The sequence below is a fragment of the Asparagus officinalis genome, chromosome 4 (assembly GCF_001876935.1).
Source record: "Asparagus officinalis chromosome 4, Aspof.V1, whole genome shotgun sequence".
Classification (NCBI taxonomy): domain Eukaryota; kingdom Viridiplantae; phylum Streptophyta; class Magnoliopsida; order Asparagales; family Asparagaceae; genus Asparagus; species Asparagus officinalis.
In genome coordinates this window covers 32,672,548-32,688,757 of record NC_033797.1, presented here as the reverse complement: position 1 = coordinate 32,688,757, position 16,210 = coordinate 32,672,548, and the positions used below count along the sequence as shown (strand labels likewise).

Genomic DNA, 16,210 nt, shown 5'->3' with positions numbered 1-16,210 from the left:
GGGCGTTAGATTAGGGGGGATTATTGATCAACTAATAAACAAAAGGAGATTTTCTGAATCTATCCATTACTTAAGAGTAATTTTAGAGTGTTCTTGTTAATAAAATACATGGTGGACCACCTGATAGGTGCTCCACACCATTCATCTTGAATCACATTATTATCATACAGTACCACAGGTTTTTTTGGCGGGGTGTGGGGAGGGTTGGGAGAATTATGTGGATAATGCATACTATCATACACTGATAACACTACCAAAGACAAGATTTGTGATGGTAACCTAAATCAGTAACATCAGTAATAAACCTAGATCAAGCATTCAGGGCTTATAATATAATTCCAAGACACTTTGATGACACAAATCTTTAGGGAGTGGATTTACAAGCAAAAGAATCCTTTCAACTGGACTTAGAACAACAGGAAGTAATATGGCCTCAATATTCCAAATATATTCTTTAGAATGGAAACAAGAAAGACCAAGATCAAGTAGTGGTATATTCGAGTAGAGATGATAAAAATGAGTAAAGGTAAAAACCTTTCAAAACAAGATAGAGAACTTGAAAGGATTATTATACACAAGAAAATGAAACTTGTGTTTGGCTTACATCTCCAACCCAAGTTTAGAGTGTAAAAAGTAATAGAATTAGACTTAGAATGTAGTACTTTCAGTCACTAAGGGTGTGTTTGGCTTTGGCAACTCCGAAATAAAACTCCCTACCCCTTATCTAGGCTAGAGTTGGTCCATGTGGGAGTTGGTCTGCAAAAAAATAGTTTAGGGGCTAGAATTTGAACTAGGAATAACTAGTTCAACTTGGGCCCAATATTTACCAAACTAGTAACAATGTTTTGGACCGACGTTGTACCAACTAAAACAACCTTTGTAGAGTTATCAAACGTACCCTAATGTTAACAAGAACCTCAAAAAGACATAGGGTCTAGTGAATATTGAATTAGACAAATCGATCCTAGGCAGCTCCAGCTATCAAAATTTTGAAACATTGCAACTAGATAATAACTATAAACCCATTACCCTAAAATTTTGGCTCCCTATAATATCCAAGTTATCTGGGGTACATTCCAGATCTTGATACCACATGAAATTATATCACTTAGATGTAGGGGTGCATTCAGTCCGGATGCGGCTCGGATATGAGGCCTACCATATCCATATCCGCTTACTCATCTCGAATACGGATACGGATATAGATATATCTCGGTAAGGAATATTTATATCCATATCTGCTAAAATTTAATATGGTTACGGATATACATGCGGATATATAAGCGGATATGCATGCAGATACAAAACGGAGATGAGAAAGCTAAATAGTATTAAGAAAAACATAGTTCATGTGATACAAAAGAGTTCGTTAATATGTTCATTACAACTGAAAAGTTGAGATTAAACATCTTAATCATCAAAATTAACCATAAATCCATAATCTAAGAATCGAAACTATCGTAAAAGTATGACTAATATGTATTCGGATATTTCGAATACGGAAACGGATATTTCACTATAAAACCATATCCATAACCATATTCTATCGGTTATAGATTTGAGTAACCATATCTGTATCCTAACGGATACGGTTACGGATATTTCTTCAGATACGGATACGGTTTAGCACCCCTACTTAGATGTATTATAAAGTTCTAAAAATTTATATGATCTTTCATGCTTAAGTGCCAAAAAGTTGAAGTTCTCCAAGGAAGCTGATTAAGCTTGCCAAACTGGAAAAAAAAAACATCAATTCCGTGTCAGTGTGCATTATCACCAAGCACCTGTTAAAGTCTACTTTCAAGTTTGTATAGTGAACCATCTTGTGATGATGTCAAACCACAGTCTACATGGTGTTATTGGTGTCGTAGACTCAGCACTCTAGGACATATGTGAATCCTATATTCATTAATTGACATATAGCAGAAAAAGCATATCACATCAAGGTCAAATATGATAGTTATGTAGTCTATATAAGTGATTTCTAACCAAGGGCCGGTTCCATCTAAAGAAGTTTCTGCTACCAAGAATCATTAAGGCTAAGGTCGTATATGCCCTGTCCAGAACATGTCACCTCTACTGAGTTTTACAGAAATCTGAACTCAAATAGCAAACTGACATAGTATATCAGCTCAAGTAACTTCAACTAGGTGTGTTCCCATAATCAGCTCTAGTCTCTAGATACTCTTCTACTATTCATGCAGTTGAGTTGGATCTTTAGATGCTATATTTTGACACATTCCGAATTTAGGTGACCAAGTTAGCTAATCTTTTAGGAGGCTTGGAAATTTGAAATTATTGGTTTATGTCTGGAGTCAAAGAACAAGGAGAGGTAGAGGCCTTGGAAGATTAAACAAAAAAGGTTGAAGGATTTGTAGGATAAATTTAGATAAAAGGTGGCCATGAGAGAGCTAGAGATAACATAATCAGCTGGAAATTTCAAAGTGGTCCACTTGATTTGAATTTTAATATGATAAGTTCTTGTTAACTTCTAGTCCTTAACAAAGTTAAGTTCTTAGCAGTACTGATTTTTAATTTTGAAAGAAAAATTAAATATCGGATATCAATTGGGCATATGGGGAGATCTCCTCAAAAATATATTGGGCATATCTCTGGGAGATAAAAGAAACCTTTTTGACTGATTGATTCTTTTTTTCCCAGGCATATGAGAACTATTTTCAACATAGTTTAAGATTTGATGAGTTAAGTTCATACTTCAATGATTTGAGGGAGTAATATTGACATAGGCATCACGAAAACCATAAAGATAAACTTTTCATACAAATAAAAACATCAATCCTTCGAATAACCAGAATAATATTTTTTTAATGAAATTTCCTACCAGCAGAAAGATATCTAACAATGATATCTGAAAAAACACGCACAAAAAAAAGTACTAAATACTGAAAGAGCTAAATTTTTATCAAGAAATTAACAACGAACCTTCTTTCTGATCTCTCCCACGCCCATTGCAAGAATCGCCTGTCTCCTTGAACTCAACCGCGCCTTTGAACCTCGATCTCGGGATTAGGAGATGATCAGCATCGCCCAAGAATCACAAAGAAGACTTCTCCACACAAAAAAATCATAAAGAAGAGTGAAGTAAATACTGAAAAAGGCAAGTAATGACATGAATTGATTCGAGACCATAACCGTTGCAAGAAAGCAATAAATCATTGAAAGAGGCAAGAAACTGGATGAACTTCGAAACCTTGGAAACTGAAAGAGGCCAGAAATTGAATGAATTTCGAAAGCTTGGAAACCCTAACCCTGCAATCGTTGACCTGCAAGAATGAAATAATTGAAAGAGGCAAGAAATCGATCGATTCAAAACCCTATAATCGCACGGAACGACAAGCGGCGAGAAAGAGAGAGAACGCGAGAATGCCCCAATAGTCGAGTAAGGAGCCCGCAACCAAGAGAACCTCAAGTACTACTACGAACTTATTAGTTACATACCAGTTTTTAGGATTTCAGTAGATCACTGGATTCCTTTTGTCTTCCCAAAATTCCTCAGCAGGATCAACAATTCCTCTGGTTACAATCTGATGATTCAAATCAATGTTATCACGAAAACTAGCTTTAACCGCAACAACCAAGCACAACAGCTGATCTTCAAGGAATAAAATCAATCCAAGAGGTACAAAGAATGTCGCCAACAAAACAAACCATGAAAACTAGCACTAAAGATGGATCCGAAGAGCAGAATCAAATCTAAAAATTACAGAACAAAGAAGAATATTACAAGGAATAGGATTAATCTAGTAATTACAGTATATTCATTCTGCACTCACTCAACAGATGCAAAGAAGAGAATCTGTTATAACGAAGAAGAATCAGTTTGCGAACCTCATTATCTTCAAAATAGATTCACAACAACCAAGCAGAATATCGTCTGTGCATATATAAAGCAAAACATCAAATACAAAAAAAATCCACAATATTACGGGAACACCAAGATACATGGAAGTACTAGTGACAATTTCTGACAGAGCCAAATTCAAAACCAAATATCTAATGTCAGTTCCTGGACATTCTTAAAATCTACCAACTATTTTCAAGATGGCACATCTTTTTCTCCATCTGAAACCATCAGCTGCTAAGTAATAGATGCATTCTATGATTTGAGGCTTGGTTGCAGAGCTTCACGTACCATGTGTGCCACCTCGATACCTGCAAAATACATTATTTTCCAACATTCAGCAATTGAAAAGGCCCTTTTAACCTTTCAATATTCGACCACACTGAGTTTAACATTGGAAGGAAAATATTGAATAAAAGTCCCACTCATCAATCAGAAAAGGCTAGAATCTAGAATTACTGCCAGTTCTTGAGGTTTTCCTGATATAAAAATGCTAAAATAACAATACATCTAAAATTAAAACTACTAAATAAATGTTTATATCCACCGCAAAAAAGATTGAATCTTAATGTAGCTTTTCAGACCAGACCCCAATCTGGGGGTAGATGAACCGTATGAGGAATGCATTCCTCTAAATGCTCTGGAAGAGGACCGTCATTTGGAATCTTCGTTAGGTCATTTGGTATCTTCTTTAAGACAGGATCGTGAAAATCACGTTCAATTATGAGAAAGCAATCATCAACCAAAACAAGAAATTCATTTTTGCTGCTCTTAAACGGTATTGTGTGTGGTGCATTCGCATCGTTGAATGACATTCTTCCTTTCACGGCCCATGTGTGTAAACTTCACAGTGCACTCCTCCTCCCATCCATTATCTTTCAATGAATTGCATATTATATTGTCCCTGTCGACAAGAACACAGCATAGTTTCCCGACAGCAGATCCTATCTCTCACTCTCCTTCAAAATTTGGCTTTCGTAAAACTCTAAAATACTCATCCTTGATACAATAGAATAAGATTCTAGTCTTATAGCCCCCTCTCCCCAGAGATCCAATCTTCCAGCATACGCCTTCATTGAAAACTACATGTGAATTCGGTATGATTTGGGCGTCTTCTACAATATTGAGATGGTTTTTTCTCCATGCATCTGTCAACAAAGAATATGAATCTAAAACAAATTCACCCACTTCAGTCCTCGACAGAAAGAAAACAAGATTTTCCACCCCCTTCTTCATTATAAGGGCATTAGAATTCGTTGGACCAGATATGCGAGTGATTCCTCTAATGTTGGGTGTCCAAATGCAGTAATTTGCATCGGCAAACTCACAAGAAGATAGCACAAGTCCCTCGTCTGTGGATCCAATAACATTTGTTGCACAGGCCGGCATCTCCACTCTGTAATGTCCAACTTATTGAACCATCTTGCTCCTGGAAGCAAAAGTATAATGTATTTCCATCGGGAAGCCTAAACGAAAATCCAACAGGAGCCATTTTCTTCAAATTTGCTTGGTTCTTGAACCTCTACTTAGATCTTGAACCTCTGCTTTATCAAGAATTGTAAAGGAGGAGGTTCTTGAGTTGATGAGGAATTGGGGGGAGGGGGTAGGAAGAGGAAGGAGGGGTTAGTTGTTGAGGAATAGGGGGCACAAAGAGAGAAGACAAAGAGGAGGTTCGTTGAAGGTTAAAGAACACTGTGAGGGCAATGAGAGAAAAAAGATATATTGAGAAAAAGTAAGAAATAGGATGTGTAGATTTCTATGCACCTAGAATAATGTGTTTACTCTGGAGAGAAGACACTTAAATGTGGATATGCAACAGAGCTCTGGCACAGTACAGTTGCATCCCAGAACTTGAGCAAACTTTTAACTGTAATTTTATGGCTTGATAAGACACCCAAAGTCATCTAACTCTAGGTTGTTAGAAATCAGAATCAAACCATCAGACCTTATGTTGCATCTCTTTTTGGACATGTTTAAATATGCATGCAACGAGTCTTTCATAACCCTGCTTACTATTCTTTCCTATTAATGAATGTCGCAGGGCCTATACCGTTCATTGATATATCTTTCTAGTCTAGCTTTGGGGAGTGCTCAAGTATATGAGACTTCCATTTATTTTCTGTTCATGTATCCTTTATCATAAAATTAGTATTGCCCTTCATTTCTTGTGTAAATCTGTATTTGTGGAACTTCATTGATGGAGAATATGTATTTTGGCATTTTATCTGGCATAGTCAATCATATTTTTGAAATTAGTATCTTTTGGTATTTGGTTGCTAAAATTTCATTACAAGTTGCATGTTGGTAATATGAGACCTCCCTAGGAGGAATGGCTATACGTTCATTGATATATGTTTCTAGTCTAGCTTTGGGGAGTGCTCAAGTATATGAGACTTCCTTTTATTTTCTGTTCATGTATCATTTATCATAAAATTAGTATTGCCCTTCATTTCTTGTGTCAATCTGTATTTGTTGAACTTCATTGATGGAGAATATGTACTTTGGTATTTTATCTGGCATATTCAATCATATTTTTTAAATTAATATCTTTTGGTATAATTTGGTTGCTGAAATTTCATTACAAGTTGCATGTTAGTAATATGAGACCTATTCAGTATGATGTCAAATGGGAATAGTAGCAGGGTATGAGACTCGTTGCTGTATATTTAACATCCAAAAAAGATGCATGATAAGGTCTGATGGTCTGATTCTGATTCCTGACAACCTAGAGTTAGATGACTTCGGGTGTCTTATCAAGCTATAAAATTGTAGTTAAAAATTTGCTCAAATTCTGGGATGCAACTGTAGTGTGCCAGAGCTCTGTTGCATATCCACATTTAAGTGTCTTCTCTTCAGAGTAAACACATTATTCTAGGTGCATAGAAATCTACACGTCCTATTTCTTACTCTTTCTTAATATCTCTTTCTTCTCTCATTGCCCTCACAATGTTCTTTAACCTTCAACGAACCTCCTCTTTGTCTTCTCTCTTTGTGCCCCATATTCCTCAACAACTAACCCATCCTTCCTCTTCCTACCCCCTCTCCCCAATTCCTCATCAACTCAAGAACTTCCTCCTTTACAGTTCTTGATAAAGTAGAGGTTCAAGATCTAAGCAGAGGTTCAAGAACCAAGCAAATTTGAAGAAAATGGTTCTTGTTGGATTTTCGTTTAGGCTTCCCGATGTAAATACATTATACTTTTGCTTCCAGGAGCAAGAGGGTGTTCAATAAGTTGGACATTACAGAGTGGAGATGTCGGCCTGTGCAACAAATGTTATTGGATCCACAGACGAGGGGCTTGTGCTATCTTCTTGTGAGTTTGTCGATGCAAATTACTGTATTTGGACACCCAACATTAGGAGAATCACTCGCATATCTGGTCCAGCGAATTCTAATGCCCTTATAATGAAGAAGGGGGTGGAAACTCTTGTTTTCTTTTTGTCGAGGACTGGAGTGGGTGAATTTGTTTTAGATTCATATTCTTTATTGACAGATGCATAGAGAAAGAGCCATCTCAATATTGTGGAAGACGCCCAAATCATACCGAATTCACATGTAGTTTTCAATGAAGGCGTATGCTGGAAGATTGGAACTATGGAGAGAGGGATCTATAAGACAAGAATCTTATTCTATTGTATCATGGATGAGTCTTTTAGAGTTTTACGAAAGCCAAATTTTGAAGGGGAGTGGGAGATAAGATCTGCTACCGGGAAGCTATGTTGTGTTCTTGTCGATAAGGACAATATAATATGCAATTCATTGAAAGATAATGGATGGGAGGAGTGCACTGTGAAGTTTACACACAGGGGCCGTGAAAGGAAGAATGTCATTCGATGTGAATGTACCACGCCTAATGCCGTTTAAGAGCAGCAAGAATGAATTTTTTGTTTTGGTTGATGATTGCTTTCTCATAATTGAAGGTGATTCTCACGATCCTGTCCTAACGAAGATACCAAATGACCTAACGAAGATACCAAATGACGGTCCTATTCTGGAGCATTTAGGGGAATGCATTCCTCATACGGTTCATCTACTCCCAAATTGGGGTTTGGTCTGAAAAGCTGCATTAAGATTCAATCTTTTTGCAGTGGGTACAAACATTTATTCAATAGTTTTAATTTCAGATGCATTATTATTTTAGCATTTTTATATCAGGAAAACCTCAAGAACTGATAGTAATTCTAGCCTTTTCTGATTGATGAGTGGGACTTTTATTCAATGTTTTCCTTCCAATGTTAAACACAGTGTGGTCAAAAATTGAAAGGTTAAAAGAGCCTTTTCAATTGCTGAATGTTGGAAAATAATGTATTTTGCAGGTACCAAGGTGGCACGCATGGTACGTGAAGCTCTGCAACCAAGCCTCAAATCATAGAATGCATCTATTACTTAGCAGGTGATGGTTTCAGATGGAGAAAAAGATGTGTCATCTTGAAAATAGTTGGTAGATTTTAAGAATGTCCAGGAACTAAACATTGGATATTTGGTTTTGAATTTGGCTCTGTCAGAAGTTGTCACTAGTACTTCCATGTATCTTGGTGTTTCCGTAATATTGTGGATATTCTCCATCAATGAAGTTCAACAAATACAGATTTACACAATAAATAAAGGGCAATACTAATTTTATGATAAAGGATACATGAACAGAAAATAAAAGGAAGTCTCATATACTTGAGCACTCCCCAAAGCTAGACTAGAAACATATATCAATGAACGTATAGCCATTCCTCCTAGGGAGGTCTCATATTACCAACATGCAACTTAAACATAATATAAGTTGTGCGTGTTTGAAGAGATCTGATGCATTTATGTTATGGAACATAATAAATAGGACTAAATATATTTGACTTGATTTACCTAAGGAGTTGAGGGCAGCAAGGACGTGAACAGCTAAATAGGCTGAGTAGGCTCCAAAGCAGACAGACGGTCTAGACTCATTGAACCTGACAAGCAACTTGAGGAGATAGAGGTAAACCATTCAATCATTGATCTTTGTATTGCGAGACAAAAACAACAGCCGTAACAGTTTATATTATAATAACAGAAGAATATGACCTGGTGCTGAAGTATCCTTATTGTAGAATGTAGATACCAACAGTTTGTCCCCGATTACTTGCCCCAATTTTTTCACCAGGCCAATCTAGTTTTGTTTCTTCTCTGTTGGAAAAAAAGTAGCAGAAGTCGAGAAAGGATACCAAATTGTTCATAAGGTAACAGGAGGCTGAAGGCCAAAAGGATAAGTAGATACCGAATTCTTCTCAATGAATGTTAACCAAATTCATCGAGGTAAGATACTTTTGGATTGAAATTGCAGCACACAATATCGAAAAAGGCGTCCAAGGTGACATCAGAGTTCTGGGAGCTCTTTTGGACATTGGAGCTCTTTACTGCGATTGATTGGCCATATCTGGAGAGGGATAACCCTCCTGACATGAAAAAAAATTGAACATCAGCATCAAGACAATTACATCTTAACTAGCAAGAAATAAAATGAGTTAACATGTAGAGATAAGTTGATTTAACCTAAACCTGTGGCAAGGTCAATGCACAATGACTACTGCTACAACCAGGATCACCAAAATTCCTAGAAATTCAGCCTTTCTAGATCCAAACTGGCATAATGTATGGCCATATGTCATCCTCTAGACAGCATAAACCAAAGACAAACAGTAATAAATACTAGTTGGATAGCCAAATGTGGTTGGATAATACACTGTGTCACAAGTAGAGCTTAACATTGGAACAGAAACGACATGGTCCTCATCTGAATTACTCTACAGCAGTTATGTGCCATTTAAATGCACTAGCAATTTAGCAAAGCAAAATAATGCTCAGAAAGAAAGTGCAATAAAGTGCCTAACTGCAATAAGCTACACAATAGGCCAGAAATGTGGTAAGAAATGCATTAGAAATGCTTATTTTTTTTCCAACCAAATTTCTGCAGAAATATTTTTAAAAAGAAGCATCAACATCTAAAATATTGGCTTAAAAATAATGATCAAGCATAGAAACAACCAGAAAGCTTAGCCCACCACAATCACCTATGCTTTCGGAGTTGTTATAATAGCCACAATGTATTCCTGTTAGATCCGAACATTCATATGCATGTGCCATTCTTGTTATCAGACACATCATGAGCTACTATTATTGATAACACTTCTAATCCTCTTAACATTACAGGAAACTTCCTCATCACCAGAGTTCAAGCTTCCAGCAGCATTAACAGAAAATCTAAGTGAGCATTGATTTTGGGTGTTCTATTTGGCTCACAAGGCATGTTGACATGTTTGCCTTTTGTCAGTCAAGGTACTCCCAGGGAGCCTAGAGCTCCGGAAAGAAGCACATGCCATCAATGTCAATCCACACAATGTGCTTGCTGGACCCTGTTTCTCTAGCAAAGTATATCATGTGCACACAATCAAACAATGAATTTCCAATTCTGACTGTGTAATTCCAGAAATTATTCGCCATCTGAAAATCACCTTGGACCAGACTAGTGATGTTCCCTGGAAAATCATTCTAATCATCATCCTGACAAAATACTCTCGCTGGGGAAACTCGCCTTTCATAAACTTAGATAGTTCCTTGAAATATGCTTCTCCGGAAAATGAGATCTAGCTTTACAATCATCAAATCTCATCATACTGCCGAACCTGGACGGAGTAGTTCCATGCTGTACTGTTGTGACGCCATGGGACAGCCAGCATATGCACCAGCAGACATTGCTGCCCGTGTCCTCTCGACTTCATCAACAGCTTTTCCACTGTTAACTGATGCCTCTACATTCATTCATTCCATATTTGAACAGAAAATCAAAGAAATAAACACTGATAAACAAATAATTCATTTCAGTAAGCTTCTCGCTGTAAAGCCTATTTCCGTACAATAAGGTACAATCTCTGTCAGCACAAGAGCCAGAAAACTTTGTGCTTGGAAAGATACTGAGCAAGCTAAACCTAAAACAATAACCAGAATGTTAGCATAACAATTTTCTCATATATACCAATTTTGAAAAAAAAAAACAAAGACGAAAAAGAAAAAAGAAAAAATAGAGATATGAAAGAAGAAGAAAAGAGAGATTCATTTCTCTCGCCAATTAATTTGACCCTACAGATTATCCATGCTACACTAGAACAAGCTCAATATCCCATTTAGGTCCACACCGCAACTGTGGAAGCCAATAAAGAATACAATGAAGTCAAACGCAGAATTAGCTATGTCATCATAACACGGTTTCTGGTGCACTTTTTACACTTTCATTCTTCTTTTCCATCTTACCTGCAATGTTTCCTGCTTTTTCTCTTTCAAAGCTAAAATGGCTACACACGCAGCTAAATTTCCACCACACTCATCTTGACAATCTCCATTACATCAGAAGGCAAATAGCAACGTGTCTCAACCTAACATTCACATCCCCCATATGTGTTTCTCATTCCAACTTAAAATTAGACTCAGTGTTCCTAAGTCCTACGTCTGACGATGTCCCATGAATGAGGGCAATAAACTTCTACGGTCCCAAAACTTTTAAATATTACTTTGGTTTCTCCTTTACTGAAGTCCTCAATTTGGACCTCAAGCAGTAGTATTTTACCTTCCCTTGCTACTTTAATGAGCCCATATGTGATATAAGTATAACCATAGTAGAAAATTCCTTTTTCTTCCAGTCATACTCCAACAAGTGCACATAAATCTAGTAGAGAATAGATCATTGTTCTCCCTTGGCAGGGTTTTTTAAGATGCATTCAAAAGGTCATAAATTTTCATGCTGCAGATCTTATTATATATTCAAAATTTTCAAATCTTAAAAATGACCCCTAGGAGATGCCATTTCACATGAAATAGCAACTGCCACTAGACTAGAAATCCAGAATGTGGTTGTTCTTGTATTAGCAAAGACAATAAAAACACGTGTATACCTCATTTTCAATTAGAACGGTGCTTTAAATCAGAAGAGAAAAGTATTAGCAGTGATTGCTATTTTTTATTTTTTATTCCAAAATTTGAGAAGTAGCAAAGGCCAAAATTATGTAACACAAAAGAAAGAAAATAAGGCTAGCTCATTGACAATTAAAAAATTCATAGGCAGCACAATAGTCAAGTCAATAAAGATAACAGGCATATACTCCTTTATTATCAATTAAATGCAAACCCATCACAATGTTTGTTTAATCATCTCCACTACCACATCCCCTGAGCTGAAATGTTGTGTTGCACATCTTGCAAAAACACATACAACAACAAGAACTGCCAAGCACAACGGACGCAAAATTCAACAAAAGATGCCACTTTGCCTGTTCGACAAGGCAATACATCAAAAATTCAGTTTTGACCTCTGATATCACATTCCATTGAAATAAATGCTTAAAGCACTGCCTTCATTTTGAAGATTTTATAGCCAGCAGTGATAATGCCATAATCAGGTCAACTCATTTGTATAGAATAAAGGCCATAAAGAACAAATGATTTTATAGTAATCATGGTAAGTTCAGTCACAAACTAGAGCACACTAAGATCCGAGTTCCAACTCGCAACCATCAGAAATCTTGCTCACGCAAAGGAAGAAAGAAAAAAGAGGAACAAAGGGTAGTATCACCACAAGAACAAATGATGGCTGTGAAAACCATAAACTACAGCCAAAAGCAGATACCATGTACAGTAGCAAAAAGAGCAAACATCAACAGCAGATATAATTTCTTGTCGATCATCCAGCATAACTATCATATCAATTTTCAAGCTGAAAATGAAGTTGTTTCATTCTTGTCAAGAACAGCTGCAGCAGTGGAATTACTAACAAAAAAAAACATCCTGTACCATCCAAAACTTAAATAAACCATCGAACACGCCAAGGGAACACTTACGCCTCGTTTGGTACGCGAGAATGGGCAGACTTGGGAATGGAATGGAAGAAGGAATGGAATGGATTGCATGTGGGAATGGAATGGTCATTCTCATTCTCTTGTTTGGGTGCGTTCGTAGAATGAAGCTAGAATGGAAATCTCATTCCCATTCCCATGTTTGGTATCACTAGTACACAAGTGAGAATGAAATCTCATTTTCTAATAATGCCCTTACAACAACATAGATTTTTAATAAGATAAAAAATAAACATTAATGATAATAACTAAATAATTTTATATACGCATATGTTATATTAATCTAGGTATGTGTTATACTAATGCTCGTGTTATCCATCAGGTGTATGTTTCGTTTATATTTTTTAAACAATACTCGATATTTCTTAGTCTTAAAAATTAAAGAAAATAAAAAAAGATTATCGTATCTTTCATAGGTCCCAAAAAAAAGAATGATATCCACAATCCACAGTTCTAGATATATAAATTAACTTATTTGATAAAGTATCAAAATCACTCAATTCATAATAGCAAAAATCCATAAAACAATACCAACTAAAATAATAAGTTTCGAAATAGCAAAATGATATACTAGCCTAAATTGTCAATCTAAAATTGTCCACTTGCATAGCGCCTCACCCAAACATTCTTTATTATTAATATGGATATAATTGAAAAATACCTAACTAGTTTTTGATTCTCACTTGAATGGGAATGACCATTCCTTATCTTCTCACTTGGAATGCTCATTCCCACAAATAGTGGGAATGATCATTCCTAGGGAATGGTCATTCCAACATCTAAAATATAGGTGTGTTTGGTATGAGGGAATGGGAAGTGGGAATTGCATTCCATTCCTCCTCATTCCCGCGTACCAAACGAGGCGTTACCGTCATAAAGAAGATACCTCACCATCAATACCAAAATGACTCAAAGTTGGTCCTCAAAACTCAAAAGTAGCAAGATTAATAAACAAAGCATGCAACAAAATTATCAAGCTATAAAAAAGAGCGACCAAACTGTAAGATTTAATTTGTGCCGCTACAGAAGGATTTGTCAAAACATTAGCCCTGCAAATCTTACCACCCACTTAACCATCCACGAATTATTTCTTAAGATTTGAATTCCCAGACCGAGTAGTTTTCGCTTCAGCTCACGGGATAGTAAGGATGATAGAACATACTTACCTTAATATAATAAATTGTGCGTCTTTTGACGCTCATGCATCATCCTAGACTTACTTAAATGATAATTCAATGGGTGCAGGGTCTTCTAGTTAGTTAGTAGCTACAAATTCAATCAAATTCCAATTCAGACTAAATTTCCACAATATAGCGAGAAACCAGTCAAATAGAACATCAAAAAACCCTGATCACGACTCCCAAAAGTAGGGTTCCGCCTCACAACAACAAAAAAAAACAAAGTAAACACGGAATCACGAACAAAAAGACCACGGAATAAGATTATACCTGACGGCGTAAGCAGTTCATCGAGAAACTGAGGCTCCCTCTTTTCCATATCAAAACCAACGGGCTTGCGATTTCATCCATTTCCATCCCCTATATATGCTCGGACGCTCTCTCTCTCAAAATAAAAATACCCTAAGGGGGGTTATTTGTTGGTGTAATTTGGGGTAATTTGTTCCAATGGGGTAATTTTACCCAATGGGATAATTGAGTGGGATAAAGTGGGGTAAAATGGGGTAATGGGACAATTTGAGTGGGACAATTTTAGTATGACATCTTTTTATAATATTATTTTTATAGCTCAATTAAATTCAAGTTTAACTTGATATAACATCAAATGATTAAATAAATAATAGTTATAATATAAAATAATATTAATTCTTAAGATTGTTTTAATATAAAATATTAAAAATAATATAATAATATTAATATTTATCAATCTTAAAATATTTTGATGTTTATTTTAACTATTATGCTAGATCAACAACTATAGTGAAATGTAACAATTCTGTAGCAATTCAGTACTTTTACACCTCCTCTCAAAAACGAATGGTGAATAACTAACCACAACGGATTTGATCTCTTCTGTGATAGGCATTCTCACCATATAGAACTCTACTTGCAACACGACAGGTGTTGGTATATGAAACATGATAACTGAGCAACAAACCATGATGAATGAGATGCAAGGAATGAAGTTTGAATACATTATGTTCATCTCGTGGGACCTTTTTCAGGCCTGGTTAACAATGACTAGAAATTATGAAGAGCTAACACGTTTTAACATCATAAAGAGTCAAAGACACACAAGCAAGAAATCTGGCAATATATCATAGCATTTCAAGCAAAGTTAGCATCAGCATATCCACAGTAAAAGCAAGCTAAAATCAGGATAAATCACCAAAAGGGGCAAAACATCACAGGCAACAGATCAAAAACCCTACATGTAGAGCATCGTGTAATCCTCAGAGCTGAACTGAGGCTCCGGCAACCCCTCCAAGATGTTCTTCAGCTTGGTGATCCCCTTCTCCATGAACTTCCATCCCTGCTCCTAATATCGACCAGAATCAGAAACTCCAAGCCTCTGGTTCAATTCGAGCCGTGGATGATCGAAATTGAGGACAAAATCCCCAATAAAAACCCAAACCCTATCAAATGAGGAGGAAATAGGGAGATCTTGAGCGCGTGGCTGACCGAAATCGGAACCCTAATCAAGTGGATAGGTAAAGGGGGGAGACAACGGGGATTTTTGTCCGCCGCTGAGGACAGCTTTAATAAGGGCGAGGACGGCTTCAACTTTCCCGCCATCGGCGAAGAAGAGGGAGACGAAGAAGAGGACGGCGATGACGAGGAGGGCGATGAAGAGATCAACGAGGGCGGCGTCGATTCCGATAACCCTAGCGGCGATGACGAAGAAGCTCACATCGTCGTCTTCATTGAGAACGGTGGAGAACGAAGTGGGTTAATTTGTTGTGGGGTAATTTGTTCCAGCAAACGAAGGGGGGTAAATTTTGAGGGTGGGCTGAGCTTTGGTTTTTATAGGTGGGATAATTTGGGGGAAAGTGGGGTATTTGTCTCCCAATTACACCAACAAACCAATACCACTACAAATATTACCCCAGTTCCAATTACCCCAATGAATAACACCAAACATTAGTGTTTCAAAAATTATCCCATTATCCCAACAATTACCCCAATGAATAACCCCCTAAGGGTGTGTTTGGTTGATTTTCTAAAGACCAAGAAATGGAAATAAAAAGCTGGAAATCTCAAAAAATACAATTTTATCCATTTTCATCCCTAAAATTCACCCACAACATCTAATAAAATATTATTTTCATCCAACAACCCATCAACAATATCTAATAAAATATTATTTTAATCTAACAACTCATCCACCACATCTAATAAAATATTATTTCCATCCACAACATCGCTCAACTCATCTCATCTCATCATTTCAAATCACTCACGTCATCCTATAAGATTGTGACAACTCATCTTATCTCATTAAAATTTTATTTTCATTCATT

The 16,210-nt window shown here is 36.6% G+C and overlaps 1 long non-coding RNA gene across 5 annotated transcripts in view; it reads right to left on the bottom strand.

Annotated features, from left to right (window-relative positions):
- The window catches only part of LOC109837131, a 21,028-nt gene extending 5,287 nt beyond the window's left edge, over nucleotides 1–15,741 (bottom strand). Inside the window, exons 1-6 of one of the 5 annotated variants that reach the window (XR_002246189.1) lie at nucleotides 15,122–15,741; nucleotides 10,342–10,815; nucleotides 9,108–9,285; nucleotides 8,717–9,016; nucleotides 3,460–3,545; nucleotides 2,944–3,284 (exon numbers count right to left, since the gene is read on the bottom strand). This is a non-coding gene — a long non-coding RNA (uncharacterized LOC109837131). The other 4 variants (XR_002246191.1, XR_002246188.1, XR_002246187.1 and 1 more) reach the window with 4 other exon arrangements.